Source organism: Ammospiza nelsoni, chromosome 4 (genome assembly GCF_027579445.1).
Source record: "Ammospiza nelsoni isolate bAmmNel1 chromosome 4, bAmmNel1.pri, whole genome shotgun sequence".
NCBI lineage: Eukaryota > Metazoa > Chordata > Aves > Passeriformes > Passerellidae > Ammospiza > Ammospiza nelsoni.
The window spans coordinates 49092815-49119469 of NC_080636.1; the positions used below are offsets into that span (position 1 = coordinate 49092815).

Here is a 26655-nt window from a genome sequence, read left to right on the forward strand (position 1 = left end):
AATTAAGAGCTCCTCCACTTATTATTTTGCTGGTTCATTTATTTGGACAGCAGGATTTCAGGCACTGTGTCATACAAGCAATGTCAGTTTGATTTTGTCCCATCTTTTCTGTCCCCTCCTACCACATTAGGACCCCGCTGCTTTTCACAGCTCTGTGTTGTCTTAGGAATTCATTTGCAAGCTGGAGATAATCAGCAACTCCTGACTCTCTAGGGCTGGTTTGATTATTGATTGCTGAAATCAACCTGAATATTGCACAGTCACAAACCCCACAACATAAATCAGCTCTTTTAATGCTTGGGGGTTTAATGCTGCAGTCAGAGAGATCTGTGAGACGAGGGAAAGATGTGGATTCCAGTTGTCACTTCAGTTAATACTTGACTTTATTGTAAAGCAGGAAATGCTGGTGCGTTTCTTTCAGCTGATTTATCAGATAGCCCCTTCCTGCCATGCTGTGTCCCCTCCCACCACTGAGGTGAGGAGGGAGTGTTTGTGTGCAGGGGGTGCTCACAGGAGCAGCCCTGGCTGTCTGCACACTTGAGCAGGAGTGTGCAGGAGCTGAGTCTGGCTGGCAAAGGCTGTTCCTGGGAGCTGGGCACTCATGGGACAGGGCAGCTTTTGAGGGTCTGATCAAGGGAATTATGTGCTGGCATTCACTGTGTCCTCCTTGGAGGTCAGGAACTCACTGGACTGGATGAATTTTGAGTATCTTTTTCAGAAGGGAATTGTTACTGCATTTCAGTTCTAGAGATGCCAAAATTCTTCAGGCAGTTCAATATGGGAAAAATGTATTTTGTAATAAGCTTTATTTGTTTTGCTGTTATCACCAGCTCACATGTCTTTAACTGCTTTTTGCGGTATGGACAGAAATTCAGGTATTCAAAGCATGCATCACCATTGCTGATGTCTTGGGATGCATGAAGACTCCTGCTGTCCTTGTACCACATTTCTGTAACTCACACGTTTTTATGAAATTTCAGATGAGACCTTTTTTCAAAAAGACTTCTACCTCTGTTATTGTGTAATAAATATCTGTGGAGAGCTAAATCTGCTTTTGTTCAGTTGAAGAGTTACTGCATGCAGTGGCCATAATTTAGTTTCTGAATGGCCTGAAGATTTTCTAGCACGGCTCTGAAGAAGCCACTTCAGAGAGCAAAAAGGCTTTTCCTGTCCTGTGATGGCACTGATGTGGTTTTTGGGTTTGGCATTAGTCCTGTGATTCTCTTTCTGGTTGGAATTGCCACAAAGGGCTTGAGACTTTCAGAATACCTCAGTTATTGGTTAGTAATTGCAGAGTCTTAGTTTTGTGGGCCTTTTGCTTTCAACACTAAATGTCAATTTTTGTTTTTCTTTTTTTAAATCTGATTGTATTTTGGTTAGATGGAGAGCTAAAAGGATGGTGGCTTAGAGATTTATTTGTCAGAATGTAAAGAAATGGGTTAAGTGATGCTCAAGTGTGGCTTGTAGCAGCAGAGCTGGAAGTGGCAGCAGCACAAGCTGAGCAGCCACCATGCACTGACTGGAGTACTCATTTTTCATGCCTCCTGATCAGGCTGATGTAAATGCACCCCCAGAACTGTTTGCTCTGTGGTTTCAGGAGTTATTTGAGTTTGAGATAAGAACAGTGCAAATCTATGTAATGTTATCCTGAAGAGCAGATCAATGCATACTGGGAAATTGGCAGACTCCCCTGGTGCTCCAGAACAAATCAAGGCAACACTGTTCATGTTCTTGCCTTTCCAAGAATGTCACTCATCCTTCATCAGCAATTCCAGGATGCAAGAGAGATGCCATTTCAGTGATTGCATTGCCTTTGTTATTTGTGTGTGCAGTAACCACATTCATCAGCCAGTGTGCTCACAGGAGCAGCTTGGGGACTTCCCTTTGCAAGGTGCATTCATAGTGAAACCTGAGAGATTCTGTTTTCTTTTGTTTATTAACTCCTCACTGCACTGTGCCCTTCTTGTGGCAGTTTTTATTCCCTCCCAAGCCCTGCAGAGCACAGAGGTAAATACTTGAGGACATTACATGTTTTTCAGCTGCTACACAACGTTCATGTATCTTAGCTAAAGCTAGACCCAATTCTGAAACCTCTTTCTGAAACATGAAACATGAGCCTAACAATTCCTAATTGCTGCCCTCACTTTGCAGTTTCTCCACCCTTAAGGTGAGGGGTGAGGAAATGCCCTCCCCTGCCCTCTCCCAAAGGTGCTGTGCCCAGGGCAGCTGGAAGATGAAATGCACTGAGGACGCGCTGAGTGCTGACGGTTCAGGTCAGTACAGGGCTGAAACTGTAGGAAAGAAAGGAGAGGTGTCCCAGATATTTGATATGTACCCTCTGTGTACAGTTTAATATCCTTTGAGTGCTCCAGAAATCAGAACTCAGGAGTTCAAGAAGTTCCAGTTCTCTGCTTGATTTTTTTTCCCACTCTCTAGCAAGTGACAACAAACTGAAGTATTATTCCAATAATCTTCTTGTTTATTGTTGTTCAGAAAAGAGCTTCTGGCTAAATGTTCATTACCATTGTTTTCACATCCCAGCCAATACAGATCATGGCTTTATGGGTGCACTTTAAAAAATGTCCCATTTAAAACTTTCTGAAGGCTATTCAAAAAGCTCTCAAATTAGTTGGATAACTGTATAAACTCTGTATGCAAAAATGCAAATCTCCTCTTGTTTTTTTTCATTTGAAGGAGAATGGCAAAATGATGAGTTGAGAGGAGTGGCATTTCCCTGTGCTGCCATCTATTTGTAATGCCCTGAAAGGCTGCCCTGCCCACATCCATTCCTCTTTTCTCACGGGCCAGTTCTGCTGTTCGCATCCAGGTCAGTCCCTTAACCAAGCCCGTGGATAATTGCAGCAGTGCAAGGCAGATATCGGTCACAGAAGTGTAACGAGGGCTCTTTGTTCCAGTGCAGCCCAGGCTGGCACTGCCCTGCCCTGGGGACCATTAATGCTCATGGGGAGTTTGTTTCCCTCAGCAGCACTTCCAGGCACGGCGTGCTCGGGGCTCAGCGATGGGGTTGGATGGGCAGCACGGCAGCCTGAGGTGTGGGATGTTTATTTCTGTTTGTGCCACCTTTTAAAAAAGCATTTTTAATAGCCATCACTTGTTTAATATGCTGTGAAATTCTGACTGAAAGATGCTTAGAACTGGGCTTGACCAAAAAACCCAAAAACCCACCGTGGCTCTGGCCAAGCTGATGATCGGCCCCTGCAGTTTGGGCTCTGGGAGCTGAGGCGGGGCAGCCGCAGAGCCCTCACGGCTTTGCCGAGTGTGCCTCCCGCAGTTCCCGTTGCAGGGAGTGTCCTGTGGGGCTGGCACAGAGGGCTGGGGCCGAGCTCTGGGCTGTGCACAGGGAGGAGGAGGAAGGTGCCTTCCTCCCGGTCCCGTTTACTGGGAGCAGGGACTTTCACCTCCAGGCTGTGCACACAGCTGATGCTGAAGTAGCTTCTCATTTGTGATGTTCACCTTTTCCCCTCTCCTCTGCTATACCACGGCTGCTTGAACAGGACTTTGGCTTAGTTGGATCCTCTAACAGTTACCGAGGTGCAAGTACCATTAGCCAGTAAATTTTGGTTTATTTTAAAGGAATTCAGCAATGCCCTTCAGTATTTCAGCTAATGGCATTATGTGCCTGGATTCCTCGGTGTCCTCTCAGAATTCTTCCCCTGCAGCTGAGCACTGTACACAAAGTTGTCCCTAATTAAACCCCATCATTGTGGGTAGCTGCTGCTCTGGGAGAGGAAAACTTTCCCTGTGGAAAAGCAAGCAGCCCAGTTCTGCACAGAGAACACAGTTCCTCCAAACTTGTCCTGTGCAATGTCAGAGCACAAGCTTTAATGAATGTGGTGGAACCGTGGTGCAGGTGTTCATTCTAAAGAAATGAACATGGAAACAATTTATTTTTGATGATTCAGTTTATTAGCACACAGTTCCCTGTGCAGCCAAGCCTAAAATAAAGCAGTTTTGGGGCTTTTATCCATCGCTTAGTGAGGGCTCTTTGAGTTGCCATTCAGCTCAGCAATGTTCCCAAAATGCCTCAGTTCCAATTTCACTTTGTATTCCCATTCACAGGGCTTCCCCTCCCTCCCCCTGCCCTGTACTCTCTGGAGATCCTAAACAACCTACACAAATTCCATTTTATTGCCCAGGTAATGGTGTTATTTGAGGATTCAGATTGTTTAGGTGCATCCCAAGTAGGATGTCTGGCAATTGCTGGAACTCTGGAATTGTAGGGAGATGAAAGGCAGGGCCCTTTCTGCTTCTGCTCCAGACTGAAGCTGAAATTCTGATGGCTTCTGACTTTCCTGACACTTCTCTGGGATTAGATTGGTACGAGCAGCCCAAATTGAAATCCAGTTCCAGGTTAGAGAGACATGCAGGATCTCTGCTGGTCCATCTCAAATAAAGGATGTGGTTAAACACTGTTGGCACGTGCCTTCATGGCAAATGCAGCAAAACCACTTTCTATGGCACCAAGTATAAAACCTGGATATGGATGTGACAGCTGGGCTGGGCATTTTAATCAGCTGGGACAACTCAAAAATGTCTTAGTGACAGGGTTGAGTTTTTTCCCTATTTATGTGTGTGTTTCAAACCAAGTCATGAGTAATGTCTGTGTTACCAACACTTAACTCCCACTTGTTTGCTTTTAAGAGTTTTTGGATTTAAGATTTCTGGGCAGAAAAACTCACTGGGAATCCCGAGTTCCTGCTGATGGTCAGGATTTTGTAATGCAAATTTGTGATGTGTTTGTGGATACCACATGTAAGGAACTGCTCCTTTCAGATTCCCACAGGCAACCCTGCCGGGGTCAGGGCTGGTGTGGAGCAGCCAGCCCTGCTGAAATCAGTGATCCTCACATTGCACAGCTGGTTTTCCATAGGGAAAGGCCCTTTGTGTTTGCCTGAGGTCCTGGCTCCCTTTCCCCATGGCTGGCAGGGTATTGCAGTGCTATTCAGTAAATGTTAACTATCACAAATAATTAATATCAGGCATGCTGGAGAGCACCTGGGGGAAAGTGAACTCTGAAATAGAATGGAATGATTCTGTAACATGGTAGGGAAAGGCCTCCCCTGGATAATGAGCAATTTCTGCTGCAGCATGCACGGGTCATTCTTCCCTTTAGAAAAGAGAAGGTTCCCGTGTCTTTGAGGTAACTCAAGTGGCCTTTTTGGTTTTTAATACAGCAGGTAAATCTTGTAGGAAAGCTCACTGTTTACTGGGTCCTTTGTCTGGTGGCATTTGGGTGGGTGGTGCTGTTGGATTTCTCTTTAAAGGCGTGGGCACGTGTGGAGTTTGGGAACGGGAGGAAAAGTAACCAGAGCTGCTGTTGGTGCATCCCCACTGGAGTCAGTCCCCCACTGCCCGTCTCAGCTTATGCCCAGAAAAATCCCCCGGCTGCTGAATTTCTCTGGAGCAACAGTGACACCTCGTGGTCAATTTTAATCGAGTTGCACGTGGAAATGTTTGTGCCACCCCCTCCACCTCTGCCTGTGTGGAAACCAGCAGTTGGAATTCAGGCAGCATCCTTGGCCATCTGCTCAGCACATCCCTAGACCTGGCAGCACAAGAACTGATGGATGGCAGAGCTGCTCATGAGCCAGGGTGCCAACGGCTGCGTGGAAATTCAGTTAGCAGGATCATATTATTGGGAAATAGGGTTTTAATTGGCAGCTGATTGGTAATTGGGTATTGCACATTTTTCATTAGGAAGGCACAGAGAAAGCTTGGTTGTGCATGGACAACAGAAGGCTGAGGCACTTGGTTCCATGCAGGAGTTTAGGGATGGCAGTGTCCATGTTTTAATTTGGGAGAATGCAATTAATTAATGTGCTTCAGGTCTCCATTCCCACCATGGCAACCTCCCCCTTTATATTTTGGTTTCCATCTCTGAGCACAGCTTTTGCTGCTGTGTTTGCCAGTCTGCTTGCAAGACTTTATTGGATTCAGACCTATTTTTTTTTCTTGGCATATTGAATTTGTTGATTTGTTGCTCCAGAGGATTTTTCATTCCAGCTGGGCTCCAGTTATTCTCACATTCCCTCAGGCTCCATTCTGAGTCCTGCTGTGATTTGCATTTGTAGCTTTTCAATGAGTAAACATCAGAGCTCCTCTGGCTCTGTGCTGGCACATCCTCTCCATGGCACTCAGCTCCTGCTGGACCTTGGAAAAAGCTGGATGCTTTGCATAATATTTTGTATGACATTCAATTATGGAGATCCTCACATTTAAAAAAAAAAAAAAACATAGAACTGGGAGAAGAGTGATCTGCTATTAATTAGCTGTCTGATGCCCTGGACTCATGTGGATAATAATGGTTCCCTTTGGCTATGGTTTTAGTAATGTATAGGAAAACATGCCATTAGAGATATTAAAAATTCATTTCTGAATTTATACTGGCAGCTTGAAAAGTGCCACTCTTTTAACAGAGCACTTTTAAATAAAACCTCCAGATTTGAAGTACTTACTTCCAGCAAACTTGAAGATAACAGCTTTGTGTGAGCACATACTTTGCACACAAGCCCTGCAATGTCTGCTTAAAGGAGCTTTGAGATCTCTGTTACTGAACATCCATGGGGATGGATGAGGTTTCTAAAGATGAAGCTCCCAGGCTGATGGTTCAGGTCCTTTCCCCCTATTTCTTCCTGACCCACAAAGCCATGCCCAAACATTTCTGCATATCCGGGCAAACTTCTTCAGTGGCTTTTTGGAAATGAATGTCAGAGGCACACATCTGCTCCTCCTCTCTCCTTCCTCGTCTCCCTGCACCATCCTCGTGTTAAATCCAGCCCCTGCCTTGCCATAAATGCAGTGCATTGCTCTGGATTTAGGACTGTCCTGCATCTTCTGCCTGGCATTGCTTCTCCCAAGGTTTCCCCGCTGGCTGCCAAAATACTCCTGGGAAAGAGAGAACCATGATTTTCTGTATCCCCACACATCACCTTTCTTGTAAAAGCAGCAACATCTACAAGGATTTTCTTCTTGGAACCACAGTTTAAAAGTGAAGAAGTAGAAAAGAGAGCCCACAACCTAATAGTCCCTTGGCTTGGGAAGAAATTTTATGGTGTTGTAGGGGACTCTTTCTGAAGAAACAACTGAAATTCTCTTTATGCTGCAGCAATTTATATGTACCCCCAGCACCGTGTTTATTTGGTGTCAATGTAGGGTCAGCAGAAACCAGCACAGGCAGCTGGAACTAAAGGTCCTCTTGTCCCATTTCACAATATTAGTGTTCAAAATGTAAACTAAAGGCCAGATTCCACCCCAGTAATCTGGCTAAGATAATAAGGGCTTATTGAATAGTAAAATGCTATACTGAAAATATTTCTTTGCATTAGGATTTTTCCCAAGTATCTCATTTAGCTTTTGTTAATGGATTAAAGAAAGGGTGTTATATTTTGGTAACCCTTTTTTAAGTGTACATATTTTCTGTGTTAAATGGGTGAACAGGAGTGCAAACCCCTACGGACGAGGGCTGCTGGAGAAATCCTCCAAAATTGATTGTGTCCTAGAGACCTGAGTCATCATTTTGTCCTATTGCAACATCTCTTATTCCTTCAGTTCAGATAAACCTGCAAACAATTTAACCTTTAGAGCTTTAATATTTTTAAAGAGACATTCATGTCCAGAAGGTGTCTCAAGGTGTTTGTGCCGTCAGGCTGGGTTTGATATCCCTATTAAAAATATATATGGCTCACTTGATGGGAAAATCTTCTTCAGAGAGAGGGATTTTTCTTCAGCTTGAAATCTGAAATATAAAATAGAGTATAATAAAGTGAAGAGGCAAGTCATGATGCAAGGGATAGAAAAGAAAAATGGCTGTGAACATTTTCTACTGAAACTGTTTGGATTTAATAGGAAAAGTACAGCTAAATCCTCAGTTAGTGAACCAATTAAAATTATTTATTGCATTGAGGGAGTTTGTGCCAAATCTGAAGAAATAATTCGAAGAAGGAAACTTATTTGAAAACTGCAATCATGGATGTTCTTTTTTTGACTGAGTAATGAAGAGATGAACAGAGAGGGGTGCGATGGCTTTGAGCCCCACGTTGTACCCAGGAGCAGAACGGGCTCCAGCACAGAGGAGAGGAACCAGAGCACTCCGGCTTTGGTTTGTGCCCGGGCACGGTCAGTGATGGGCTTTGTTTTGTGCCTGGGCACGGTGACGCCGATGGGCTTTGGTTTGTGCCTGGGCACGGTCAGTGATGGGCTTTGGTTTGTGCCTGGGCACGGTCACACCGATGGGCTTTGGTTTGTGCCTGGGCACGGTGATGCCGATGGGCTTTGCTCTGGGCAGGCCCCGGTGGCACCGAGCCGGGAGGCAGGGGGTGAGGGAGCCCGGGGCAGGGCAGGAGGGAGCCGAGCAGCGGTGCCAGCTGTGCCCGTGGGCGGGGCCGGGCCGGGGGCGCTCTCTCTCTGCCCTCTGCCGAGGGAAGCGCCGCGCATTCCTGCCCTGCGGCAGCCGGGAGCTCCAGCTGGGAGCCGGGGTTCGGCAGCGCTGCCGCGGATCCTTTCTGCACCTCTGGGAGCGGGGATGTGTTCCATAACGTGGCATCAGCGAGGGCAGATGTGTAAAGGATGGAGCTTTGAGATGTTTGTCTTTAAAAAATCTTGGTGCTTGTTTTCTTTCTGTTGTCACAACTTTGCCTTAACTCCAGTGACTGCTGGGTCAGTGTTTTGGTTTGGTGCCTCTGCTTCCTACAGAAGAAATATTTTGTAGCTGCAGGTTTGGAGGGAGAATAATCTGTGTTCTAATTTATTTTTTGGAAAAGCTGCAGAGAGCAAAGAGTCAAAGAGCACGGGCTTAGGACTCTGCTGTTGCAGTGGTTCCTGTGGGGCAGGCAGGAAATGGGCAGGCTGCTCTTCCAGCTCTTGTGAGCTCTGGTGCCGGGGTTTGAGCACGCAGGGGTGGGAGTGGTGCAGTGCCCGAAGCAGTCTGGGCAGGCAGAGGTGCCCTGGCTCTGTGTGAGCTGCAGTGGTGATCTCCAGCTCACCACGGTGACACACTGAGGATGCAGGGACACCTCTGGCCTTTCCGCTCAGAAAACTCCATCCTGCATCTTCTGTGCTTGGCCCAGGCTCAGAGCAGGCCCAGCAGGCAGAGGAATGGGGTGGTTGTGCACGTTTGGGATTCAGTGTTCGCTAAGAACCACAATCAGTGCCAGAAGTTGAAATGATTTGTCGGTAGCTCAGGCTGTGGATTTGGGTGTAGGTGAAAATCAGTCCCTGTGGTTTTGTGTTCCATTGCAGGAATTCACAGCTAGCCCTGGGCTGAGGGCTGACCCTCTCCAGGACTGGGGCTCCTATTTGATTCCTGGGGGCGGGTTTGGTTGGATGAGGAGGTGTGGGGTTGGTGTCTGTGGGACACCTACTCAGGTGTTTTCAGATTTGACATTGAATTTCTTTGGGGTTCTGAACGAGTGCTGTGTGAGCTTTAGCAATAAAATGTTTGATCACCCAAAGTAGCAAACAGTAAATGATCATTCAGCAAATTTGGAAGATGGGTGCAGTTTGTCAGATAGACAAAGCCAGGACTTCACCATTCCATTTGGTCATGGTGGGTGATGATATGAGTTGAAACCTCACCACTGGTATTTCAGCCCTCATAGATTCTTTTCTAGAAATGCTCTGTAGGGGAATTTTCAAACCTAAGCCCTTCCCAAGCAGCACATAATGGGCTAATATTGAGTGCTGCTTCCTGTGTAAAAGGAGAGGCTCAATCTTTCCATTCCAGGAGAAACAGATTCTGTCCACAGAAACCTGAGGGTGCGTGGAACTCGGTGATAGCTGAGCAAGGAGAGCTTTTCCCTGTCAGTTCCTGTAACTCACCTTACAGACTCCCCAGGGCACACAGCAATCCTCAGTGCCAAGGCTGCAATCTTCCAGGGCTGAGGTGACAGAGCTGCAGAAGGTCAGGTCCCTTTGCCAGGGGACAGAGCTTTGTCTGCACCACTCATTGCTTTATTGGCACCCCTCCTTGCAAGCACAGTAAAGTTCACCAAGATATATTTGAGGGATTTCTTGGTGTTTGCCACTGCTGTTCCTGGAGAACGGGGTCTTCTGCATGAGGAGTGATCTCTCTGCAGTCTTGGAAACGCTGTCTCACAGCTGGTTTGAGTTTCTGATTCATTTTGACAGCACCTGACACATTCCTGCCTTAAAGGCCAAAGCTGCTCCTTGCCAGCCCCATGTGACAAATGAGAATATCCGTGATGGGTTAATCTGCTCTTCATCAGCTGAGCCTGAGAGCTGCTCTTGCAAAGGGACTGGGGACATTCAGCACAGGCACTTCTGGGGCTGTCAAAAGCTCAGCCTGAGCTTTGCTGAAGCAGACCAGAACTGATGGATGTCATAGCTGAGAAACACTGGGGGATCAAGGCAGGTGCCAAGTTTTCCCAGTCACTTGGGATTACTCTGTCAGTGAACCTGACTGCATAACTAAATCTGCACAGGTGCCCTCCAGACAGAACAGGTTTTGCAGGACCTCACTGGCTAAAGAGCTCCAACAAAGGTACTTTGTGTTGTTCTAATCTGTGTTTTTGGAGCTGAAAAACAGACAAAGGAATTTGAAAATATTTTGAAAAAACCCTGAACCAACTCAGTTTATTCCATGTATGTCCACAGTGGCACCGCAGGTTTTGCTGGAGTGTTTGGCATAGTAAAATTAGCATGGATACAGAGATTGAGAACAAGGTTGGTTGAGATAAGGACCAGGAAGAATAAATGGCACACAGCTCGTGATGAGGAGCATCTGCAGGAGCAATGGTTCCCTGTTCCCCTCAGTTCAAGGGCTTGGGTCAGCAGCTGAAGTTACCATGTGACAGTTTGAAAAATGAGAGGTCCTTAACCCACTGAAGGTGGCCCACAGAGTGCTGCTGATGCACGAAGCTCTCAGGAATACAAAACGCAAATCAATCAGGCATTCATGGGCAGGGGAGAAAAAGAAGTCAATACTTGCGAAACAGAATTTTCTGCCATGGCCCAGTAAATTCCCAATAAAAAGGGAGCTGTAGCCTGGGAGAGAGCAGGCCAGCCCTCACAGTCAGGTGAATTAGCCTTTAACTCTCCAGATCTCTCTTAGGAGCCAGTTCTGGACTTGTCCCTGGATTGGACAGAGGCAGTGGTGAGGCTGGCTGGTTTTCCATGCTTCTTGTGGCTGTATCTTACTGCTCTGGTTTAGGATGGTAGAAGATGTCAGGTAAATTACAGCTTTTGGGTAGGAACACACATGCCTTTTATATTGAGCAGAAAATAGTCCATCTGTTGGGGGAAAAATAATTGTAATTTACATAAACACCCCTGAAAGGTACTTTCTCTACATGATATCTGTTTGTCTGGATTCCTCTGAGTTTAGGAATGTGGAATCATAGAATCATTTAGGTTGGAAAAACCCCTTATGATCCAGTGGTGAAATTCTAAATGGGCTTGGGGCTGCCCCCAAAGGAATGACTGCCTTGGGTCTCGGCAGCGCCGTGCACTTGGGGCTGTTCAAAGCTGAGCCCAGCTCAGGAGTGATGTGACACATCATCCTGTACAAAACATGAATCTAACTCTACAAAGGTTCAATCTAAAACTGGTACACAGAAAAACCTAACTGGCCACTTGATAGGTGATGCTCCAGCAAACCAGGCATCCATTGGAATTCCTCCCTGTAGCAGAGCGTTCAGGGGGAGTTCGGTCAGAGCCGTGCCCCGGTGCCCAGAGCCCTCAGGCAGAGGCTCTGAAAGCGCTGGATGGGGTCCGTGGAGTCCCTCTGCTGGTGAGGTGACACCCACAGTCCTGTGGCAGTGAATGCCCGCAGTGTCAGAGCCACCGGGGACCGGGCTCCTCTCCCCTGGCCCAGAGCTGTGCCGGAGCTGCAGGGACACCCGGGCAGGTCATTGCCCGGTGCCACCGCCCGCCCAGCCCTGGGATGTGACATCCGGCAGGGCGCGGGAACTGGGGAACTGCAGGGAGCGAGAGTGAGTGAGTGAGTGAGTGAGCGAGCGAGTGAGCGAGTGCTCTGCTCTGCTGGTCACAGCCACAGGCAGGGCCCTGTGGGAGCAGCAGGGGCTGCTCTGGGACACAGGCACAGGAGAAATAGGGAAGGGCATAATCTCAGCAATGCCATAGAGTTTCCTTTCAAAGGAGCGAGCTCAGAGAGGCCCAGCAGCCCCTCAGCCGTGCCCACTGAGCCCCAGAGGTGCCAGGGGTGGCAGTGCAAGTCACCCTGCCAGTACCTGGGCAGCACTGACACTGCAGAGGGAATTCCTGTCCAAGTCAATTCAGTTGATTTGGATGAGAGAATTAATTCCTCCTCCGAGTCCTCCTCTGTGCAGTCTGTCACAGTTTCCCACAGTCTGTCGTGTTGCTTACAGAAGTGCCAAAAGCCAAAACCTTGAGGAACAGACCTTAATCTGACTCTATAAATAGTTTTAATTATCCACTCCTTTCTTTTTTTTTTTTCTTTTTGAGGAAATCCTAATTGACTTTGGTTTTATACAGCCAAAGTTAATCCAAAATCTGTCTCTTCAGGCCACTTTCTGGCCTTGCATAGACCACAACACACTTTTTTCCCCCTTTAATGTTTCTCCTTGCTGGTAAGGAAATTAAAGGAATGGGAGATGATGTGAGAGGAGCTCAGTGAGGGGCAATTGCAAAGTTCCTCGCTCTCACCTTTGAAATAAGGAGGGGAGCATTGTCCGGCAGGCAGACGATGGAACTTGTGGAGATGCCTTGTGAGGGAGGTCTAAGGAATTAATGTCTGTAGAAGCCAAGTGAGTGCTGAGGCTGTAACTGGGAGATGCACAACAGACATTCTCCCCACAAAGGGAAGGGGCAGTTTCTCCTGTTTCTGGGGAGTGCCAGCGTGGCTGTTACTGCTGCTACCACTGTAACTCTCAGCCCAGGGCTCAGGCCATCAGCAGCAATAATTTCTGCCAGGTCATGGGGATTGCTGAAAGTCTCCTTTGCTGCTCACTGATGCTCAGCAGTCTCAGTTCTGGTCAAAATCATTTCAGTGGGAACTAGGAGGCATAAAAATACTGAGACCGATTTTCACAGAGACACCTCTCCCTGGTGAGTGCAGGGTGCAATCCCAGCAGAGCAGGGGCAGCTCTCCCTGGCTGTGCTGTCTCTCAGGACCTGAATGAGCCTCAGTGTTTGGCAGGAAAGGGGCTCCAGTAAACTGCCTCCCTTCTCCTCTTATTGGAGTCCCAGCTGTAGAAAGAACTAAGCAGTGGGGTGAAATCATTGTTTGAAATTACTGAGAATGAATCTCGATCACAGCCTCAGGACTGAGCCACGATCAGTGCATGTGCCTTCTCCTGAATGCGCTGCAGTCGCTGCTGTGGCCCAGAGCAGGGATTTGTGTGCCAGCCTCACCAGGCTGCAGTGCTGGAGATCTCTCAGTGGGCAGGAATGGGCTGCCTTGGCTGCACCTGCTCCTGCCGGCGGGATCCGATCTCCATGGGGGACTCTGCGGTCACCGCGTGCGGCAGTCCCGCTCCTTAGGACAGGCTCCCGGCTCTGCCTTGGGAGTGAGCCGGGAGCTCTGGGACACCCAAGGTTTGGAGCAGCCCCCTGACCCTTGGCAGTGTGTGCAGGGGCGGAGGCTTCCCTGGGCCAGGGGAGGGAATCCCTGCTTGTTCACAGGCGGGAATTCCGGGCTGGAGCAGCTGGGAGGCGTGGCCGATGGACGCGGACACGAGCTGAAGGCAAAGAGCTCCGGTGGAAGCAGCAGCTGCCAAGGGAGCTGAGCCAGAGGCAGCCCGGGCAGGGCAGAGGATGGGAATCCTGAAAGGTGAACGTGCCCAGACTGGCAAAGGGCAGAGAGCAAAAGTCCAAGCAAGCAAAAGACAATAGAAACCGTGGAGATTAAAAGACTCTTTCATTTGCCTTTTATTCATGAAATAAATACAGCTGGAACAGCATAAATAAAAGCAGTTGGAAGGATCATGTCAACAGGTGGGGTTTTGCTCACCTCTGCTTTGCTTTGAGTCCACTACAAAAAATCCAGACTCATCAGGAAGATGGAAATGAACACATAGGTTGATCCAGGAGCAGTGGAAAGTGGGAATGAGACACTTTTAGCCCCGTGAATGGCTCTTCCCTTGTGCGCTAAGAGAGCTTCAGCAGCAATTCCTGCTTTGGTGACATTTTACAACAATGTGTATTTTCTACAGGGGAAGACTTGAAAAAGAGCAGCTCCACGTTTCAATCATGCTGAGAGCTGCTCATGAGTCTCACAGCTGCAGCTCCCCAGAAGCTGAACTGTTGCAGAAAGGAGAGGCAATTGGTTTTGCCATTATCAGTGTGGTAGCAATGTGTGCCCTGCAAATGTCACGAGCAGAGGTGGCAGCAGGCTTTGGTCTGAGAAGCAGAACTGGTTGGATTTAGGGCACCCTAATGAGATTAGAGTGAGACAAAATCCGAGATAATAGGAGCAGAGGAGCACGTGGATCTATCCCGGGATTTCTGTAATGGAAAGCTAAATATGCAAAGATCTGGCATCAGGTTTAATTTATGGCTGTCATCTTTCTGCTTCTGAAACCTAGTCAGTGGCATGGTATTGGCGAGAGTTTTAAAAAGAAAATGGCGTCAGGTGTTATTAATCTTACCTATGTGCAATTGCATAAAGAAGGAAAGGAGAACAGCGTTATCTTTGTTTTGAAGCCTGCAGACATTATGGCTGTTTTGCATCACACACGTTGCTATCGGTCGGTGTGCGATAGTCTGTAAAATGAATATTAAAGCTTCTGGCCATCCCTTAATCCCGCTCAAGGAACACAGACAGAGCAAGTTCTCCCCTCAGGACCAGCCCTGTCGGCTGGCAGTGCCGGGCTCCTCCCGGGCACTCCCATCCGCCTCCTCCTCCTGGCGGAGCCCGAGCAGAGACCCCGCGCCCCCGAGTGCCCGTGCGGGACGCGAGTCCCGGGCTCGGGCACGTCCCTCTGCTCCCGCTCAGTACCGGCTGCTGCCCAGCCCCGCCCGCGGGGGCTCCGGTTCCTCTTCCAAAGCTCACTCTGTCCCTGAGAGAGGCAGGGCAGCTGCCATGGCACGGGAGCGCGGCCATCCTTGGGGAGCTGCAGCGGGAGCTCCCTCAGCCTGAGCTCAGGGCCCGGGCAGGAGCACCCCGATCGTCACCCGCTGCTGCCCGCTCCGGCCTGGACACCGGGCACCCCTCCGGTTCCCCCGGGCCGAGCGGATCCGTGGGTGCTCCTGCGCCGCGGGAGCGCCGGGAGCCACGAGCGGCATCGCTCCGTGAGCCGGAGGCGGCACTACAAACGCGGCTGGGGATAACAGGATATCACACTGCTGGGATAACGCGGTATTGCAGATAGGCTGCGTTCTATGGCATCCTTTCAGGGGAGGCTCCCTGCCTTCTTATCCCACCTGTGGTTTTCTGCTAGCCTGAAGCAGTTCTCACAACAGAATCAAATGTGTGAGAGGTCCATTCCCTGCCACCATCTGTGGGGATGTCCGCAGTCAATTCCATGACCCTGTGATCTGAGACTAATAAATTGGGCATTTTTCTGGTCTCAGAATCGGAGTCTTAAGTCCTGTGGGGTTTTTTTTTTTTTTTTTTTTTTGTGGTGGTGAAGGTGAGCAGGGCTCAGGGACAAAGTCTCCGCTGCTGGCACTTGGGCCCAGCCCCATCTGGCCAGGCCCAGGGCTGTGAAGCAGGGACTCGAGCCCTGTGTTTCGGGAGTGCAGAACAAGGCTCGCCCAGGCTTGAGCACAGAGGGCAAGTGCTGCATTTTGGGGCCCGGGGACAGAGCCCAAATCCTGCGTGCGAGTGCTCGGAACGCGGAGCCCCGGCCCGGCGCTCTCCGGGCCCGGCCCCGGCCTCACGGGGGCGGCTTCGGGGCTGAGAGCAGCGCTCAGGCGCTCCCTCGTGGGGCTCCGCAGCGGAGCCCGAGCTCCGGCCGAGGCTGTTCCCGGAGCCGGGACACTCACGGGGCCTCTCCCCGGCGCCGATGGGAGGTGGGTGACGAGCCGGGAGCGCGGCGTTCGGGGGCTCGGGCCCAGCCCCCGCCGCGCTCTCGGGCTCCGGAGGCCCCGGGGCCGTTCCCGGGCGGGCGGGGAGGTGCCGGGGGCAGGAGGCGGGGCGGGAGCCGCGGTGTCCCCGGGCCTGGGCGGGTCCCGGCCGGTGCTCGGGGACCCTGGTGCGGGCAGGCGGGCCGGGGCCCGACGGAGCGGGACGGGAACGCGGCGCCGGCGGTTCTCGCTCCCTCTCCGCCTCTCCTGCCCGCGGCGCCGGGACACGGAAGGTGACACCGGGACACGGGGGAGACACCGGGACGGGGCTCTGCGGGCTCAGGAGAGCCAGGCTCCTCCCGTCCCAGTCCCGATGCCGACGGGAGAGAGGCGGCACCGCCCGGGACCCCCGGCAGACCCAGGCGGCGCTCGGCCCCCGCACCCCGGGCCACGGTCACGGCCCCGCCGCAGCGCCCCGGGCTCCGAGCGGTCCCCGCGGGAGCAGCCGTCGGGCGGGGCTCGCACGGCACCGAGCGAGGACAGGGGGGCGGGGCCGGCACAGGTGCGAGGGGCGGGGCCACGGAGCGCGGGCAGGGGGCGCTGCGGCGGGGCCACCGCCGCCGTGCCCGGGCCGGGGGGCAGAGCGCCGCTGGGGTGTGCCGGGCCGTGCCGCCTCTCCCCCGCCGGGCGGATCGAAGCGGCACAGGGCCGGGGATCGGTTTGGGGCCCGGGATGGCCGCGGGCACGGGGCGCTGCCGGCTGCGGGATCGCGGCCGTTCCCCGGTGCGGGCGCGGAGCCGCCGTGTAGGTCCGGGACCCCGCAGGGCGCCCTCTGGCGGACACGGAACGCGGTGCGAGCGCGGCGCCCCCGCGTGGCCGGGGGACAGCGGTGCGGGAGGCGGGGCCTGAAAGAACAGAGGGCGGTGCGAGGGACGGAGCCGGGCGACACAAGGGGCGGTACCAGGGGCGGGGCCCGAGCTCAGGTGTGCAGGGCGGACCCAGCTCAGGTGTGCGGGGCCCCAGAGCGGCTGCGCGGGGCGGGGCCGAGGTGATTTAGACCCCGGAAATCGCCTCAACCGCCATTTGCTCACTCAGAGCACGGTGCGGACGGAGCTCCCTGTGCGGGCTCCGCAGGTAAGGCACGGAGGTTTTGGCCTCCCCTTCTGTCCCTCTCTCTACCCCCTCCTTCCTTCTCCGCGTATTCCCCTTTCTTTCTGCCCCTTCCCTCTCGCCCTGAAACGCTCCTTTCCTCTCCTCCCAAACCTTATCCCCCGACACTCCTTCCTGTCCTGTCCCTTCTCCGTTTCTCCTTTCTATTCCTCCTCTCTCCACCGTCCCTCTTCTCCCCCCCCGGCCTTTCCCTTCCTCTCCCGCCTCCCTCCTCACTCCGACCCCTCTCCATTCCCGTCCTCACCATCCCCATCTCTCCTGTCTCCCCGTCCTCCCCTCTCCTCCTTCCCTCGCACCGCGGGGCTCGGGGTGCCGGGCAATAATAAAGCCCCGAGGGCCGGAGCCCGGCGCCCCCGCCCTCGCTGGAGTCCCCACACGGGGCCGGAGCCGCTCTGCGGGTCCCCCCATTGCAGGTCAACACAGCGCCCCACAGCGCCGGGGCTCCGGCTGTCCCTACATCACACTGGGGGGGTCCTGGGGTGGGGGGCCCCGGTTACAGGGGCTCCCTCGTTAGGAGGGGGTCCGGGGGAGGGGAGCGGGGCCTGGGGGGGTAGCTCCCCCTCCAGGTCCTACCCTCCTCCGGACCAGGGCCCGGGGGAGGAGGGGGGGCGGGTGGGGTGGGGGGGAAGCAGAGGGGGGCACGTCACTCTGCGCCGTGAAACACACGTACACGTGTAAAACAAAAAAACCCACACGAACCGCCCCCGACCCCCCTCCCTCTCCCCGGGCCCCGGTCCGGAGGAGGGGGTCCCCGGGAGGGGGCCGGGGCTGGACCCCTCCGGAGGAGGGGGTAGGACCTGGAGGGGGAGTTACCCCCCCCAAGCCCCGCCCCCCTCCTCCGGAGGGACCCCCCCCCCCCCCCCCCCCTCCGGAGGGGGCCCCTCCCACCCCTCTCCCCGACCCCCCCCCTTCTAACCCCCCTCCCCCCCGGGACCCCCTCCTAACGAGGGAGCCCCTGTAACCGGGGCCCCCCACCCCAGGACCCCCCCAGTGTGATGTAGGGACAGCCGGAGCCCCGGCACTGTGGGGCGCTGTGTTGAACTGCAATGGGGGGACCCGCAGAGCGGCTCCGGCCCCGTGTGGGGACCCCAGCGAGGGCGGGGGCGCCGGGCTCCGGCCCTCAGGGCTTTATTATTGCCCGGCACCCCGAGCCCCGCGGTGCGAGGGAAGGAGGAGAGCGGCGAATGGAGAACGAGAATAGGGGAGTGGAGGGGTTCGCGAGGGGAAGGTGGGGAGAGGTCGGGGTGTGCAGGGCGGCAGGGGACGGGGCTGGGGGGAAGGCAGGGTGGGGAGGGAGTGGAGAGGATGGAGGAGTAGGGTAAGGTAGGGATGAGCAGGGTAGGGACGAGTAAGGGAATAGGGAGGTGGGATGGGAAGGAGGGGTCGTGGGGCGGCTGTAGGGGGGGGAGGGAGGGGAGGGCTAGGGGGGAGAGGGAGGGGGGGAGTTTGGGGGGGGGGAGGAAGGGAGCGTGGAAAGGAGAGGCATAGAGAAAAAGAAATACAACAGAAAAGAAACGCAGAAGAACAGAAAAGTAAAGAAAAAAAGATATAGAGCCCCGGCCGGCAGCAACCTGCCCCACTGAACGCCGAGGAGCAAATGGCTCTGCCGGCTTCTCCCCGCGCCTTAAATCCCCCAAGGCCCCGCCCCGCGCAGCCGCACTGGGATCGCTCACACCTGTGCGGGCCCCGCCCCTCGCACCTGTGCCGGCCCCGCCCCCGGGGCCCCGCCTCCCCCCCCCCGCCCATAAATGCCGGCGGATCCGCGCCTGTCTCGCTTTCTGCGGAGGATGCTCGGCTCGGGAGCGGCGGTCGCAGCGCTGTGCGCAGATCCGGATCGGGGGCGGCTGCTGCTGCTGCGCGGGGTCCGAGGCGCTCAGGTAGGATCGGGATCTGGGCCCGGGGATTCGGGTCCCGGTCCCACCGGTGTTTCCTGTGGGAGCCGGGCCGAGCCGCTTTTTTCTCGGCGCCAGGGTACTGGGGTAGGTACCCGGGGTGCTGGGGCCGGAGGATCGAGGGGGGATTGGGGCTGGGATCGGGACCGGCATCACCGCGGGCGGGAAGAGCCGCTCCGGGACAGGCGCTGTCGCTCTGGCTGCGGCCGGCGCGGGGCTGGGTCCCGCCGGGGCTCCAGGCACGATCCGGCTGCGGCGGCAGGGAGCCGGTGCTGTGCCGCTGCCGTGCCCGCCAGGAGAACGACGCTTCCCGGGAGCAGCCACTGGATCGCGGCTGGAAGCGGGAAGGACACGGAGACCGCCCGTACCGGCCCCGAGATCCCATCAGCATCGCCGCTCGCTCAGCGCCGCTGCCCATCCCGGCCCGGTAACCCCGGGGGGACACCGAGCCCCCCTCCCCCAGCCCGGTACCCCCACGAGCCGCAGCGCCCGCAGCCCCTTCTCCGTGCCCGCACCCCGGGGCTGCCGCGCCCCAGCCGGGAGCAGCCGCGCTGGGATGGCCGCTGGGGCCGAGGCGTTGCTGCTCCCGCTCCTGCTGTGCCTGGGGTGGGACTGGAGCCCAGGGAAACACGAGGGAAAACTCAGTGAAAACTCTTTGCTCTTTATTTTCAGAGCTGTGAGGATCATCGAGTCAAATGCTGAGTGACCAGCCCAGCTGTGCATTGATCACAGAATTTTGGCCTTGTCAGTACCTTGCTCCAAACACCTGGGCCAATGCCAGGGTTGTTCCAAAGTCCTGCGTGGGATGGGAATGACTGCTGCCAGTAAGAGAATTCATCTACAAACGCAGCTCCTTCCCTTCTGCTAATGCTGCTTTACACACCAGCCCCTGCAATGGCTCTGGGGCAGAACTGGCTGGCACTCACCTGTCAGCACCAAACTCTTCCCCATGACCCTGATTGTTCTGCCCTTTCCAGGATTTACCCAGCAGCTGTAAATGTGCTCACACCATGTCCCTTTGTTTCCCCAGGAAGAAGTGAACCAGACAGCTCCTGAGGGTTCCTCTGGAGAGTGGCAGGGGGCGTTTCCTGCAGGTGAGCGTTGCCAGCTCAAAGTGACGGTGGCTGCTGGGGCCGGGGCTGTTTCTGGGCCCAGAGGCCTCGGTGTCTCCTGCTCGCTGCCAGCCGTGCTCCTGGGTGTTCCCTCAGGGTGTCCCAGCTGGCTGGGAGCGCAGGGCAGGAGGAGCCAGAAGCTCCTGAAGGCAGCAGCCCCTCGTGTCTGTGGGATCTGCAGGAGGAGCTGTGCCTGCACCGTGGCTCCTGGGCCAGGGGCTGCTCTGAGCAGGCACGTGGAAATGCTCCAGCCCACACAGAGCACCAGGAGCCCAGAAGGAACCCAAGGAGCAGCTGGCATTACCTGGGAATGGAGGCACGGCCCGTTTGCACAGGGGCTCACGCAGCAATTCCCGGTTCAGAGCTCCCACACAGCTGCCAGGTATGTCCCAGCCACCCCAAATCCCTTCCCTCCTGCCCAGCCTGAGGCCATCATCCATCAGCAGCATTACAGCCAAGGCAATCTTCCCCCACAGATACTGAATCCCAGACAGGAGCCCTCAGAGATACCTGAAAATCAGTGGGATGGAGTTTGGAGTTTTTCAGGATCCAGCTGCAAGTGCACAAGTGGTGGAAAGCTTTCACAGGTAGGTCCCACTGGAGATGTGCATCCCTTTCCTGAGGGAAAAGAATCTGTAGAGGCCACTGCTGAGGCTCTGAGAGGAGCTGAGCTTCTGCAGGGAGAGATGTTCCCCCCTGGGCACAGGGGCTGCCCCAGCACAGGCTGGGAGCACATCTGGCCACTGCCTTCTCCTGCTTTAAACACCAACTGGATGTTCTCCATCCTGGAGCTCAGGGGGTGAAACCAGCTCAGTTCCAGGCAGCTCTGTCCAGTGCCCCCAGGGACATCACTGGGGGGAGGGTTATAAACAGTCAGTTCTATGGAATGTAACCCTGTCCTTGTCCTTGTGCTGCTGCTGAGCTTCCTTGGAAGCTCTGCTGGCTCCTGGCACAGCTGCTGTCCAAGGCAGCAGCTCTGCATGGGAATGGAGCAGGGAATTTGGGGCTCTGGGTGTAATTCAGCACAGCTGACAGGGAACCCCAAATCTGGGCACCACACAGAGAACAATCCTTGTCCTGCCCTGTCAGCTCAAACTCCTGGGCTGGGAAGCTTTGGGAATTAAATGTATGGAATTACACAAATCACAGCAAGTGGCATCACCCAGAGGGACAATCCAGATCTCAGACAATTCCTCCACCATCCACTATGGGGGAAAACACCCTGTGCCTGCCAGGACCTCTGGCTCTGCTTTTCCTACCAGCTCCTGAGCAGTGTCAGGGCCACCATGAGAGCTTTAAAACCCAAATAAACCCCATATCCCACACAGTGAATAACCCAAATAAAGAAATGCATTCTTGTCATCAAAGCTCAGAACTGTGTTTGGAGTTCTGACAACAAGCTAATGGGATTCCCAGCAATCTCATCAATGCTCTTGGTTTCATTTTCATGTAGTTTTAATCCCTCAGTGGGCAGCCTGTACAACTTATCCTGGGATTTAGAGGTTGAGTAGGGCTGGCTTTGGATTGACCTTCACCTCTGGCCCCAGGCTGTGCAAACACACCTTGTGCCAGGGTGGGTGAGCTCATCACCTCAGCTTTTCCCTCCTAAATATCCCCTTACTCATCTCTGTGGAGATTAACTCACACTTTGCCCCAAACCATCCACTCCTCACCTCCACGTGGCCTCCAGGTGTCCATTCTGCTCCTCACAGGTGCCCTGGTGACACCATGTTGGTCCCTTTGCCCTTCTCCGGCCCGAGGCTGCTCCTCTGCTCGCTCTCTCCAGCCTCATCCCACAGGGATCCTCTTCTCCCTTCCCTGCTGGTGCTGCCAAGGAAGGAGCACACAGTGAGTCCCAGGGCTGCCCCCTCAGCCCTGGAGAGTCCTGGCTGTGGGCCCTCGGATTTCCCAGAGGAATTGTCTGCTGGGCTCCCTTCAATGACCTCAGCAATTCCCTCACAAATGCCACCTCACTCCCCCTGACATCCCCTCACATTCCATTTTCCCACACAAACAGTTCTTGTATCCCCTCTAGATTGCACCAGGCTTTCAGCTACATGAATGGCATCATCTGTGCCCACTGCTCGTTATTCACCCAACCAAAATCAAGAGCAAATGTTGGTTGGGCTTTAATAAGAACTTGAAATAACTTTAAAGCAAAACAAATCACCTTTTTCTACTGTGTTGTTTTTTTTTTTCCTTCAGATGCTGGACTTACCTCTGAGGATGTGTGCTGAGCTCTCAGTGGAGGGACTGTCAGGCTGAAGGGCTGTGAGTTTGTGTTCTTTCACTGGGCATCAGCAATGCCCCACTCCCTGTTCCCAGGCTGTGGCAGCACAGGCAGACGCAGCTCTCAGCACTCCCTGCTCCAAACACAACTCTGGCCTCCACTGCAATCTGTCTCTGCTGGGAGCCTTTCTCCGAGAGAAATCAAAGAATGGCTCATGGCACTTTGGAGACTCAATATGCACAAAGGGAAGTAAGGAATAAAATCCTGCTCCAGGAGCCCCTGGGATCTGCAGGGCTCATTAGGGAAGGGGACATTCACTCCTTGCAGTGCCCCCAGCCCACCTGCAGCACCAGCACAGGCTGCCAGGTGGGCTCTGCCAGCCCCTCTCTGTCACCTCCCTGTGCTGCTCCCTCTCAGTGCCCTGGGCAATCCAGCCCTGAGCCTGAGCAGCCCAAAGCTCTGGCTGGCAGCCCAGGGACAAAGGGACCCTGCCAGGGATGAGGCACATTCCCAGCAAACGCTCCCAACAGAGCACAGAGGCCCCCCTGGAGCTCCTGGGTGGGGCTGGCAGGAGGGCACAGCCCCAGTGGGGTGGCAGTGGCAGTGACAGCAGCAAAGTGCCACGGTCTGGTGGCACAGCAGAGACACCAAGGGCAGCAGTGCCCAGGGAGGGGCACAATTAATGCTGCTCCCTGTGCTGCCCCATCCCAGCAGGAAAGCTCCAGGGGGGATGGAAACTCCTCCCCTTCCCCCAGCCCCAGGTAAGCACTGCTCAGTTTCACACACCCAGCTCTCACCTCCAGCTGCTCTGGGGCTGCTGCCACATTCCTGCCAAGGTGCCAAAGCCACTTGGGACAGGGCTCCCTCTGTGTCCCAGGGGATGGCAGGGACCAGGGTGCTCCAGCAAGGACAGCCTGAAACCAGAGCAGATGTGTCAGGGTCAGCAACGGGCTGGGGACAGGAGCTCTAAACCCAGATTGCTGAAAACAGCCCCCAAAATGTTCCATGAGCTCCTTTAAAACTGCTCCAAAGGGCAGCAGCTCCACTGCCAGACCAGCACCTGCACCATTCCCTGTGCCAGCCCTGGCTCACTGAAAAACAAAACAAATCAGCCATCACCCAGGCCTTGTTTGCAGAATTCCTGCTCCAAACCCTCACCTTTCCTGCCCAGCACTGAGGGAAATCTGACACAGCACTGATAAGTAACCTTTGCTGAGAGCAGCCATCACCCCAGTCCCCCAGCCTTGGCAAGATTTTGCAGTGAATGGACCTAAGTTCTAATCCTGAACCTAAATTCCTGTCAGTTTTTGGCAGAAAGATACTGGACAGTAAATCATGCAACAGAACTGAAAAATTGCTCAAGGAATTACAAGGCCCAGAGCAAACCCAACCACCCCCATCACTGCTGCACCGCAGTTTTGGGAGAAATGCTGATATCATTTCTAAATACTCCCCTTCCCTCCCACTCAGTCTCCAGCCCAAAGCCCACTTCTCACAGACACAAACTGAGCAAGCCTGAGGCATTGCTCCCAGCAGCAGGTGCAATTCCTGAACTCCCTTTTCCCTGGACTGCTCTTCTAAGCACTTGCAGGAAACTCACCTGAGCCCACAGCCTGTTGTGCTTTCCCAGAGGGAAACAGAGCCTGATGGGCCCCAGCTCTGGCACCACATTCCCCTTGTCCCTGCTGACCTGGGAGGCCACAGGTGAGCCCAGTCCCTCAGAGCCCATCCCTGGGCACCAGGAGAGCTGGAGCTGTTCCCAGATCCCAGGGCCCTGCAGGGCTGTGCTGACAGAGCACAGGCTGAGCTCTGTGCCCACACCATCCCTCATTCTCCTCCCAGTGCTCCCAAACCATCCCAGCCCTGCCCCTGTGCCAGGCCCTGCCCCAGCCCCAGCAGAGGCTGTCACCCAGCCCTGCAGCAGCTGCCCCCCCTGGCAGGGCTGGGAATGCACCGAGAGCTCCTGACCCCAGAGCAGCCCTGGGGGCACAGGCAGTGCCCAAGCTGCCCCTCAGGGCACAGCCAACACCACAGCTCCCTCAGCCCCAGGGAACTCTGGCATTTGTCCCTTCACCTCTGCCCTTGTCCAGCAGACACAGCTGGGGCTGGGCTGTCAGGAATGGCATTCCCATGGCAGTCAGTCCCAGCAGAGAGGAAAAGAGGAGCCCTGTGTCCCTCTGACTTACCCCACAGCGTGGGCAGGACCAGAGCCCTCCAGCAGAGCCCTGGTGCTGAGGCCTCTTGCCTTTGGCTGCCCAAACACCAAAGCTTTTGGCAAAGATGGGAGGAGTTTGGTGATTTTGCCTGCCCTGAAAGAGAGGACAAAAAGAAAATTAAGTCCACTGTGGAAGTCAAAGGATCCCAGCTCTCATACTTCTGCTCTGATTGCTCCCTATGGGTTTTACCCATGACAGGTGACACCAATTCAAACACAAACGTGTCCTTTCCCAGCATTTTTATTCCTGACTATTTCAGACATTAAAAGGAAGCTCATTTTCCATATTGCATTCTTTGCCCAATTTCACAGAACCATTTTTATCCCAGACCCCACGTGTCAGCCATTCCATCCTTTACCACTGGACTTGGCACAAAGGCAGGGACACCTGGGATGCTGCATCACAAGAAATCCCAAAGCGAATCCCCTCCAAAACCTCACAGAGAAAGGATTTTTGCTTTTGGGACACAAGAAAGGCCTTTGACCATTTGCATCCACATGCAAAGCCCCCACTGAGCACTTGGTTTTAAAGATGTTGCACTTGAAGTTACAGACATGGAATTGCTCTGGGATTTGGCATTTCCTGCACCCACACAAACACATTAAAGGAATGAAGTGCAGAGTCCCAAAGTTTGGTTATTCCAGTGCTGTTTTGGTAGTGCCACTTGACACACCAAAATCCACAGCAACACTTAAAAAATGAAAAGCAACTTTCACCCCACATCCCCCTTCCTTTTGATTTTGCAGTTCTGGGCTCCCCTTAAGAACAGGTTAAAGAAGAGAAGAGAAGAGAAGAGAAGAGAAGAGAAGAGAAGAGAAGAGAAGAGAAGAGAAGAGAAGAGAAGAGAAGAGAAGAGAAGAGAAGAGAAGAGAAGAGAAGAGAAGAGAAGAGAAGAGAAGAGAAGAGAAGAGAAGAGAAGAGAAGAGAAGAGAAGAGAAGAGAGAAGAGAGAAGAGAAGAGGAAGAGAAGAGCCCAGGACCTGCTACCAGCCCGTGCACCAAGCACCTGTTTTCCACAGATTCCCCTCACAGCTGATGGCCTTTCTAGGAAAGCTTCAGTTCCCCCTTACCACAATCACCTGCAGCACTCGGTGCCAGCCCCGAGGGCAGAGCACATCTCTGAGCTGTGCCAGGGGCTCTCTGTGGGACAAACCCGCTCTGGGCCCAGAGCTGACTCCAGTCCCTGCCAGCGGCACTGCCCAGGCTGGGGGCACAGCGTGTGCCCTCTGTGCGAGCTCCACAGCAGCCCTTGGTGCCCAGCAGCGCTGCTGGCAGCCCCTGGCACAGGGCATGGAGCCTGCCCGCTGCTCTGTGCCCTGGCACCGAGGGTGGCACAGCACAGAGGCCGATGGCAGCCACGCCAACGCTGCATCCAGGGGCACTGATGGCACTGAGAGCCCAGCCCAGGAGCCCCAAGTGCTGCTGAGGGCACAGGGCTGAGGGAGCCCTGCAGCTGTGACAGTGACACAGCCACAGCAATGCCCAGGCACACAGAGATCCATCCCCAGCTGCTCCACCAACCCAAGCTCTGTGCTCAGCTCAGGCTGTCCCTGCTCCAGGCAGGAGGAGCCACGCAGCCCCGAGGCTGGGGCACACCCTGCCCTGCAGCAGGAAACAAGGGGTTCTTGGAGCTCTGGGGACACTTCTGTCCCCAGAGGGCTTTGACAAACATCCAGCAGTGTGGATCTGTAATAAAGACAGCTTGTACCTATCCTTGCAAGACTCACCTATGTTGTTTCCTCAAAGTCTCTGTTTTGGAATATTTTGCTATTCCAAGTGTTTAAACAAGACTGACCATGAGCTCTGCACCCTTGCCACGCTCCCAGCCCTAAGGAAGAGCTGGATATCCTCACACCCATCCAATCTGAGGGAGCTGCTGCAGCATTTAAACATTTAAAAGCCACCCCTGCCCCGAGGGTGCCAGCCCAGCAGTGGATATGGGACACCAGGAGAGCAGCAGCAGCAGCCACTGCAGCCTCTGCACTCTCAGCACTCCAGCTGCACTGCCCTCGCTGCTCAGGGACTCCCAGCTCTGTTCCCAGGGCTCCCAGCAGGAACCTGAGGGCCCTT

General features: G+C 54.1%; 2 long non-coding RNA genes across 2 annotated transcripts; one reads left to right on the forward strand and one right to left on the reverse strand.

Moving 5' to 3' along the window:
- Positions 1-10645: 10645 nt before the first annotated feature.
- On the reverse strand, positions 10646-23285 carry LOC132072892 (uncharacterized). Its single transcript, XR_009418428.1, has 5 exons — positions 23168-23285; positions 22359-22554; positions 21814-21967; positions 20651-20758; positions 10646-11268 (listed from the first exon to the last, which is right to left on the reverse strand). It is a non-coding gene; the product is annotated as an uncharacterized LOC132072892 (long non-coding RNA).
- On the forward strand, positions 19205-26297 carry LOC132072277 (uncharacterized). The gene is made up of 7 exons (XR_009418300.1): positions 19205-19455; positions 19701-19852; positions 20059-20122; positions 20237-20522; positions 20617-20727; positions 22346-22411; positions 25333-26297. It is a non-coding gene; the product is annotated as an uncharacterized LOC132072277 (long non-coding RNA).
- The last annotated feature ends 358 nt before the right edge of the window (positions 26298-26655 follow it).